The sequence below is a fragment of the Anolis carolinensis genome, chromosome 4, assembly GCF_035594765.1.
Source record: "Anolis carolinensis isolate JA03-04 chromosome 4, rAnoCar3.1.pri, whole genome shotgun sequence".
In the NCBI taxonomy this organism is placed as follows: Eukaryota; Metazoa; Chordata; class Lepidosauria; order Squamata; family Dactyloidae; genus Anolis; species Anolis carolinensis.
Window position 1 is genome coordinate 244,765,399 of NC_085844.1, and position 10,584 is coordinate 244,775,982.

Consider the following 10,584-nt stretch of genomic DNA (forward strand, 5'->3'; position numbering starts at 1 on the left):
GGCATCAGAGATCTCTGACAGAGAAGGTTAAGCATTTCACCATATTACAGATCCTGGGATTAACTGAGCCAGGCAGTTAATGTGGTGTCAAATTATTCAAATTCTACAACCTTAGTGAAGCACTACACACCCAAAGTAGAAGAAATCAAGATTTCTTCTACTTTACTGTACCTGTAGCTGTGATAATGAGAAACACACATCTACTCAAGATAATAAAACTAGTGTTGATCTTGGAAAAGCGTCTCGTTAGCTGCATCCATACTGTGCAATTAACACAGTTTAATACCACTTTGACTGGTGTGGCTCAAGGCCACACAAGTCAAAGTTTGTGGTGTGTTGAGCATCCTTTAGCAGAGACTACAGACCTTGTAAAATGGCAACTTTTGTGTTATCTTGCATTAAGCCATGGCAGCTAAAGTAGTGTCAAACAGCATTAATTTACCCATTGAGTTCCCAACTAGAAACCAGATGTTATGCAAAATGTGTCTCTTTTATGTTGTCCAAAATGTTTCAGAAATGCAAATGGTAACTACAGGGTTCCTTTTCTCTTCTGTCTATATTCGATCAGGAATTCTCTATCCCAACAGCTTCTCTTTGAGGTAGAAATGGAAGAACATGTGTGGTTGACTTTTGGGCTTCTTCTGAGCAGCGGTCCTTTGCAAACTTTTGGAAAAGCTGAGGCTGAGTATTTGCCTGGCATAGTGAGATAAGTAAAAAAAAACCCAACAGAAACTGATTGCTTATCATTTTAAACTGGTGGTTAAGGAGTGCAGCATTCAAACAAAGAGTTTTCTCTGCAAAAAGTGACAAGAGTTTTCTTATGCACAAAAGACACAAACTGAAACATTTCTCATTGTGGGAGAATTCTCATCAAGGTTTTGTTAAACTTAAGAAATATGTTTTTGTCAGTATTGCCTATAAGTGACCTTTCCATCACTTCATGGAGTCTACAAGGCCATTCTGTCCTATGCATGCTTTCAATACATAGTTGGGAGATTTCTGTGTTTATGAATCTCATTATTGCTGGTAAGAAATATCCTCCCCCTCCCCCATCATTTTGTTTTATAATTTGGTGACTAATATCCTCAAACTTTTCCCCTTTCAAAAATAAATAACTTGTAGACATCCCAAAAGCATTTGGTTTACATTCACAGAAGGCAGAAGCACTTTTCTAATTGCCCATACAGTATGCAGCTTGTAAGGAAGTATTTCTTTTTGGTAAAATGTTGTAGGTGGGCAAGATTACTAATTATCAGAACCACTGACTTTGCTGTAAGTGCTGTTTTCAGAACTAACTGCTATGCAAAACAAGTCACTTTTCAATATTTGCTTCTGCTTGTGTGAGTGTCTCAGTTAAGTGCTTGGTCACATCACATTAAGAGACTGGGAATTTCAGTAGGTGGGGAATATGTCACAAATGTCTACAAGAAAAATGCATACTGAGGTTTGTAATTATATCTTTCAAGCACAGGTGGATTAACCTGTTTCCAGTATGTGCTAGTTGTAGGTATGTACACTGGACACATTCAAAGCCAGAGCAGAAATAGGCATTTTTGGATTAATACTGATACTTCTTTGGGGCTTCCTGCAAAAAACAAAAACAAAACCTCCCCAAACTGCTGTTAAGTCCTGTTCATGGTGTGTATTTTGATTCATCTAGAACTAAAAGTGTAGCACAACATATAATTCAACCCCATTCTGCCATGTAGGAAGACTCGTGCCAAGCACTCCTGACAGATGGCCATCCATCTTCTGATGAAACATCAGAAAAGGAAAGTCCACTACTCTCCAAGGAGGTGGCACATCCTCTATCAAACAGGAATTACCACATGTCCTTTAGGCTAGGGACAAGGCCCAATGGGGTATAGCATCATGGACTATAATGGCCTCATGGCATAGGTCCATGAAAGTACTATGCCATGAAAGTCCTTGGCTTGGACATGTGCATGAGAAATTAAGTGTATGAGATACTATAATTGGCCACTTCGTCTCCCTTTGCAAAACAATTAAAAAAAAAGAAAGGGGAAAAACAGTGAGATTGGAAAATGCCAAAGTGGCACAAATTAGCACTCTAAGAGACTAATTGCCTGTTTTAAGATTCTGCTCATTAGGCCATTTATTAGCAGCTTTTCCTGGCAACATGCAAGACAAACAGCAGTAATTGCCAATTTCCTAGGGCAAATGTATTTAGTACCCTCAGCCCATTCACAGTCTGAAACCTTTACAGGGTGCATTTAGAAAGTCTGAAGTATGTTCATTTTGGGGTCATCATAGGCTATCACTTGTGACCAGGGGTGATTTTCTTTCAAGTGTAGAGTGTTGGTGGTGGGTCTGCAAAAGATAGCAGAGACCTATTCTGGTTTGTGTGTGTCAGAAGAGACTTGCGAAACTGCAAGTCACTCCTGGTGTGAGAGAATCAGCCGTCTGCAAGGACGTTGCCCAGGGAATGCTCAGATGTTTTACCATCCTTGTGGGAGACTTCTCTCATGTCCCCGCATGGGGAGCTGGAGCTGACAGAGGGAGCTCACCCATTCTCCCTGGATTCGAACTGCCAACCTGCCAGTCAGCAGTCCTCTTGGCACAGGGGAGGCTCCTTATACCTATTCTGGTTCCACATGGTCTTTCTCTGTAACGACATACATTTCCAGATGGAAGGCAGTCCCGACAAGAGTTTGAGTTAGCACCTTCCTCTTGGAACATTTCTCTCTATCACCTTCTATTTGTGACTCCTCAAAATCACAGCATTGTTGGTCACAGATGACCTCCAGTTTCAATGCTCAAGGGCCAGGGCTTCCCAGTTCTCTGTGTTTATGCCACATTTGATGTGTTTTATGCCACATTTTGGGGTAGGAACACTCCTATCACTTCACTAGGCAAGCCAGATGCTAGACCAATCCTACTACTTTATAACGTTTCACTGTATCTATCCAATTACTCACTTCCAAATTAAAAGACAAAAGAAGGTACAGATTTGCCTATGCTAACGTACATGTAAAATTGCAAAATGTATGGTTTAACTAGAAACAGGTCCATTTCACTATGATTTTGATATTTTGCATGCATGGCTGTTCAGTCATTTCTCCTGCTACGAACACTTTACAGGCAGCTCCACATCTGATGGTTAATTTATCCTTAAATCAGCTTGAGTCTGGATTTCCTTTGGGATAGAGGACTACTGTCTGCTATGTTGGTTTCATTGTCATCTATACTCTAGTGCAGGCATGGGCAAACTTGGGCCCTCCGGGTGTTTTGGACTTCAACTCCCACCATTCCTAACAGCCGATAGGCTGTTAGGAATGGTGGGAGTTGAAGTCCAAAACACCCGGAGGGCCCAAGTTTGCCCATGCCTGCACTAGAGTGTATAAAAAAAGAGCAAGAGCTCCATTAGTTATTGACCCATGTTGTTAATGTGGGATTTGTGTATTGACAGTGTTTAAATGCAATTTGTGCCATGCTTGTATTGCAACTGATTGCATCATCCAGAATGTACCATAGTGTGGAAAGAGTTAATTGCCAAGAAGCTATGATGACCTAGATGTGTGGCTGGAACTAGGGAGTATCCAGACACAAGTGTTTGTGCATAACGATTGCATCAGTTCTGTTGAGTTATGTCTGCCTAGAGTTCGAGTCAAGTTCTGTTGGAGAACAGAACAGTCCTGTGTTCATCTGTCATCTGCAAGTCTGTTTGTGTTGATTACTGCTGCATACAGTAAAACTTTGTAAATAGTTTTACCAACGTCTCTGAGTGTCTCTTCGTTCTGTGTTCCATTGCTTCCATCCAACTACTGCTGCGCTGCAAATACTCTGACACATGTTGCCTTTTACCCTAGCACTCAAGACATGGCTCTTTACTAGAGCTTTTAATCTATTTTAATATTTTTTAATCAATATTTGTATGCATGTATTTTTATCCTTTACAATTTTATCTTGTAAATCGCCTAGAGCATCGTGGATGGAGGGCGATTAATAAGTAATTAAATGATGATGATGATGATGATGATGATGATGATGATGATATAGTAGTGTCCATATTAACGGGGTAGTTAATCCCTCACCCATAGTATTCAAATATATATAATTACATATGAGTAGCATTTTTGAGATCAAGTAGGAAGAACATTGCATTTTGGCCATATCATTTGGGGAGATGACTCAGAAGAAGAGCTGATAAAGCTTGCCAAAGTGGGAGGCAGTAAGAAAAGAAGAAGAATGTGTGAAGGGAGGTGATAGCCTGACCCCATTGAGTCCCCATGGGGAAAATTCAATCCCTTCCCTGCCCTATCTATCTTCTTGCTTGTGTACTCTGTCCTGCACATTCCATTGCTACCAATGAGCCGGATCTTCCTGGAGCGAAAACTGAACTTCCGGCTGACGGATCAAAAAATAGCATTTTGCCTCCCTGAATTTGGGAAGTTCCCATACAAATGGAATGGGAGCAGCCAAAAATGGGACACCGAAAATGGCACGTGGTTTACCCGAATTGCACACCCCTAGTAGAAACCAACTATGTGCCAATCCTGTGCAGAATCAGTCCAAAATTGCAAACAGGTTTTATACGAAAAGTCAACTGGTGTAATATGGAAACAGAGGTTTTTAAGAAAATAATTTACATATAAGTATTCACACTACCTTATGCCTTATATGTATTTATGATTCTATTAATGTGAAAAGAAAACATAGGTATCTTGTTTGTACAATGTCCTGACAGGTACTCACTTTTATAGCAACATCAATTATAACAAATACACACTGGTATAAGTCACACAAGAACATATATACATATTTACTTATATGTAAATTATTTTCTTTAAAACCTGTTTCCGTATTACACCAGTTGACTTTTCATAGACACCTGTACATATCTAAACAGGCTTTATAAACATGAAGACTTTCTTGTGGTGGAAAGAAAATGACTAAAAATATTTGTTCTCTTTGAGAATAAATTTTATGAAGAATCGCATCCTTAGACCAAGCGAGTGCCATCTATAAAGAAGGTTTTACTGCTTTCTTTCACTGCTATGGTAGATTTGAACGGACTGATTATAGGGAGCAGAACAAGCTGAAGAAAAATGAGACTCTTGCTGTAAGATGCCTTCAACAGTTACTTTGCAATTAGTTCAAACTGTACTTTAAAGGCCACTGATGATCCATTGATCACAGCAAGGAGTTCTGCTAGCGTTTAGCTAGGTAATTTAAAAAACCAATTCCATAACGATTCATTTTTCTGTTCTTTCTAAGCTTCTCTCTGAAGATACAAAGCTGTGTCATTTCTTAAATTCACTCCATGAAACAGACGACTTTTACTACCTTCATTTTTCAGACAGCCACAAAAAGCCACTTTCCCTTTCCCATTCTCCTCCCATAGAAAGCCTATCTATTTCACAAATAGAGTTACATGAAATATATCTCATTAATATCCTCTAATATCCCATATTAGATTACCTGTCCTGGAATCAACTGAATCATAATATTATAGAAATGAGGCTTCCAATGCCTATCCATTCAACCCCTTTCTGTTATGTAGGAATACACAATTAAAAGCCCTCCTAATAGATGGTCATCCCACTTCTGTTTAAAAACCTTCTCCTAATAATAATAATAATAATAATAATAATAATAATAATAATAGCCTTTCAGCTTCAAAGTCTGGCTGCTTCCTGCCTGGGGAATCTTTTGTTGGGAGGTGTTAGCTGGCCCTGATTGTTTCATGCCTGGAATTCCCCTGTTTTCTGGGGTGTTGTTCTTTATTTCCTATCCTGATTTTTTATAATAATATTAATAATAACAATTGCTATATTTATTTATTCAGCACCTTTTCTCTCCACAAGGAGACTCAAAGTAGCTACAAGAAGACTTGAGTGGTAGATTGTAATCTATTCTACTGTCAAACAGCTCTTACAATCAGGACATTTTTCCTAATGTTTAGGTAGAATCTCTATTCCCGTAGCTTGAATCCTTTACTCCATGTCTAAGGCTCTGGAGCAACAGAAAATAGACTTGCTACTTCCTCAATGTGATATTTTTTCAAATATTTAAATGTGACTATCAGGCCACCTCTTAACCTTCCCCCCCCCCCCCCCCAGCTAAACATACTTAGCTCCCCAAGCCATCCTTCATAGGGCTTGGCTTCCAGATCTTTGACTATGATGGACTTCCTCCTCAAGACCCTTGCCAACATTCTTCATGAATTGTGGTGTCCAGAACTGGACATAGGATTTCAGCTGAAGTGTGACCAATACAGAATACAGTAGTATTACAGTCTCTCAATCTGGGCACTACAGCAATTTCTCCACATTTATGATTTTGACTATTGTGGATTTTGGTATTTATGGATTATTATTATTTTTGCAATGTTACATCTTGCAATCTCTAGGTCCTCCAATGTGACTCTATCATCAACTTTCTCCAGCTTTGCTGGAGGATGAGGGATTTCTTGAGATAATAGCTCTCTAGGAATCTCTAGATTCTCCAAGACAATTCTGAGCACAGCTTTTAGTGGAAGATGATCGGAGAGTTGTGCTGGAAGATCAAGAAATTCCTTTGTCTCCCAAAAACTTTACTGCAAAATCAAGAAATTCCCTGAGCAGTGTTCTCTCAGGTAATAACATTGCAATTTCTTTCTTGGTAGTTCTGTGCCCCTAACCTCAGCTTGTGCTAAGACCTAAAAAACAGTAGAGGAGGAGTTGAGTCTATTCAGGGCCATACGCAAGGGATCCAGAAGAACACATAAGTGGTCAAAGCAGTCCAGCCAGGAAATAACCAAAAAAGAAGACATGAACAAACAGACCAAGGTTCAGGATAACAAAGATCAAAGGCTATTCTAGTACTGAAAATACTGGAGCTGCTCTTTTGCAGCACAGATACAGACTTGGGGCCTATACAGTCAGTCCCAAAATGTGGGACCTGTCTGGGTTTTTTACCAAACGATGCCTCTGGTAAAAACAAATTAATTTGGAATGACCTTAGTTGTCCTGAATTAATCAAATACCCCGTTTGATTTAGGTTTTCTTGAAAGGTCCAGGTCTAATGGGGTATTGTCAGGGTCTGCAATACATAGTCTTGGATATTTTGGTGAGGGCATTTGAAATGGACTATTGACTATGACTTCTGAATTATCCCTGCATAGTTTGTTGTTTGATATCTGCATTGTCATGCATGTCACCGAAAGGTCCCAGGTTCAAACCCCGTGAGCAGCGTGAGCGGCTGCTGTTAGCTCCAGCTCCTGCCAACCTAGCAGTTTGAAAACATGCCAATGTGAGTAGATCAATAGGTACCGCTCCGGCGGGAAGGTAACAGCACTCCATGCAGTCATGCCGGCCACATGACCTTGGAGGTGTCTACAGACAATGCCGGCTCTTCGGCTTAGAAATGGAGATGAGCACCAACCCCCAGAGTCAGACATGACTGGACTTAACGTCAGGGGAAACCTTTACTTTTTTACCTACATGCATTCTGGACTGGCTGATGATGAGAATAGTGAGTGGCTGCTTATACTAAGAGATGCTGTGTAGGGTTCCGACATATATTGGGCCTGTGGGGACTCACTATTGGGTAGCCCCAAGTCTACCTGGGAGTGAGTCCTCATTTTCCATGCTGAACCTTTTCGGTTTCTGGAGCCCAAAGACAGACAGAGAGAGACCGAGAGCTGTGAGTTAGTTCCCAGTCAAATGCAAATCAATGAGGATGTTTCCATTGTCAGGCCAAGAGACATATTTGCTTCCTAATCTGAATTCAGATAAGAAAAAAAAATCCCAATTAGTGTTTGGAGTATATTTAGTTCTCTTTGCTCATCAAGTATTTATTTACTACATGCAGATGTACTGCAGATGTCATCTGATTTGCCTGGGTATTGGTCCATAAATGATGCTTAGAACAAATCTCTTGAAGTTAACAAGAAAACTAATGATGGTTAGTCAAGTGGTGCCATTGACATTTCTATGGAACACTAACAGAAGTGACACTGATGAACTGCAGAAACATTGGAATAATCATTACCCATGTTCTGTGATGCTTCGTTTATTACACATTTGGTCTGGTTTTTTTAAAAAAAAATTGTTCATACAATGGGACAAATTTGAAGATTAAATCTTATGCTTGGCATTAACTACTGGCCCAGCTGGTGAAGATGGTAGCCATAGATGATGTGAAAAAGACTGCTTTCATGGATCTCCCACCCAAACCTCAGAATTATAGCACTTTTACATCACTTTGACTGCCATAGGTCCATTCTATAGAATCCTGATACATATAGTTGGCTGTGGCACCAAATCTCTGATTGGGAAGGGTAAATTTCTCACAAAACTACAAGCCCCAGATTTCCACAGCATTGAGCAATGGGACTTAATGTGGTGTTGAACTGCTATAATTCTCTAGTGTGGATACAACCTAAGTGTCAGCCACAAGATAACCACTAACTTACAGAATCATAGACTCAGAGTTGGAAGAGACCTTGTGTGCCATCCAGTCCAGCCCTCTGCCAAGAAGCAAGAAAGTCGCATTCAAAGCACCCCCAACAGATGGCCATCCAGCCTCTGTTTAAAAGCTCCCACCACACTCCGAGGCAAAGAGTTCCACTGCCAAACAGCTCTCACAGTGAGAAAATTCTTCCTAATGTTGAGGTGGAATCTCCTTTCCTGTAATTTGAAGCCATTGTTCCACATGCTAGTCTCCCTCCTCCCTATGACTTCCCCTCACATATTTATACATGACCCTAATCATGTCTCCTCTCAGCCTTCACATCTACACATTCAGTTGAACCAAATTTGAGGGAAACAAACATGCATACCCATGTAGATATGGAAAAAATATTCAAAAATATCCAATGCATAATAGAAAAACATGTTATTTGGGTATCCAAAAAAACCAAGAAGAATCACGGATTGAGAAAGTCTTTGCAATGTAGGGCTTATTCTCCTCAAAATTCAAATGTGGGTGATTTGCCTAGAAAAAAGCCTTTTCTGCACAGAAAACAATACTTGTATGCAGAAACTAGCCACCTCATCACACAAGGGAAATTGGTGCCTTGCTCCTCTTCAGGTGCAAAGCCTGCCAAGCACCACCTCAATATGGCATTGCTCATTGACACCCTTTTCCCCATCTGATGTGGACAGAATCAGGGTGCCAGCACACTTTGTCCCAATGTTCCCCTGTGATGGGGGCAGGCAGAAGGGTAAGCAGGTCACCGCGAGGCACTGTGCGTGTCATCCGTTCCCAGTGAAACGGAACTGTGGGGGCATCAAAATGATTTTTCCATGGAAGTCACTCATTGGCAAAATTTGCACAGAATAATTCTCATTGCTTTAAAGACAAATTTGCTCTGAATTAATCTGCCAGAAAAAAATGCTGTTGACTTAAGACTGAGGGCAACTAGGGGAGGCGGAGAGAGCAACTGGGATATTTTAAAAGCAGCTGAAAAAGCGAGACAACAGGATTAATTAATTGGGAATGTCTGTGTCAAATCGAAACAGTTGGAGGCTATGAGAGAGACATTCTACTTGCTGTAAGGCTTCACATCACATCGTAATTGCAGGTGCACATGTTTGGGGTTATTAAAATCAATGGATGTATTTTTAGAGACAGGAAATAAATTGCCTAGATCTTGGTGAACATTTGACAGTTCATCACCTGCAATTAACTTTAGCAATGGGATCTGAGATTTGATTAGACCCAATTGCATTAGACACTGTATTAAAACACACACACACATACACATCCCCAAACTCCACAATGCATTTTTATCATATCTTTATTGAAGTAACAGAAATATCTGCTGAAAGAAAAAAAACCCCAGGGTTAATGCCTGAATGGTTAATTCTTAGTGCTGCATTTTATCAGCTGCCCATTAATTTTTCCTTTATCATTTTACTCTTGCAATGTAAATGTTCATCAAGCTGATGCACAGAAGGCTGAACCAAAACATACTGCATTTCCCATTGCAAGCAAAAGGCAAACACTGATATCCATTGTGTTGAAATTAAAGAAGTATTCTATGGATCCAAGGCATTCAAATGATTGCCAATCTTTTATTTGCATGGCACAGGTATCCCTTGCTTTTTTGATGACATTCTCTTTTGGCCAGTTTAAATTTTACCCAGAATCCATATATTTGACACATAGTCTGCTCTTTTGGCATATTTTCACAATGTCTTTGAGACCACATGCTGATTTTTCCCCTCAATCAACTTGGCATCATTTTGTGGACAGTACCATATGCTGTAGATGTCATTTGTGGTATGTCTCTTGTCTTATAAATATTTTTGCTTATAAGACTTATATTTGAAATTACAATATAGTATTTGTGCTTATAAGATATGCTCCCGTATTTCAACAATTTCCACTTTTTTTCAGTGGAAACGAGTTTCCAGCAAACTGAAAAATAACAACCAATTTTCCTTGAAACAGAACAAAGCCAATTTAATATCTGAAAACCCGCAATATTTATCAGAAGTGGACAAATATCTTGGAAACACACAGAAAGTATTTTGGTACAAGTCTCGGTTTTCTTGCCCATATAGACTCGCTTCAGTAATGGGTAGCACAATGAAATTGTAGCTCCACGTAGAAAAATGTATGCCAGTACACAAC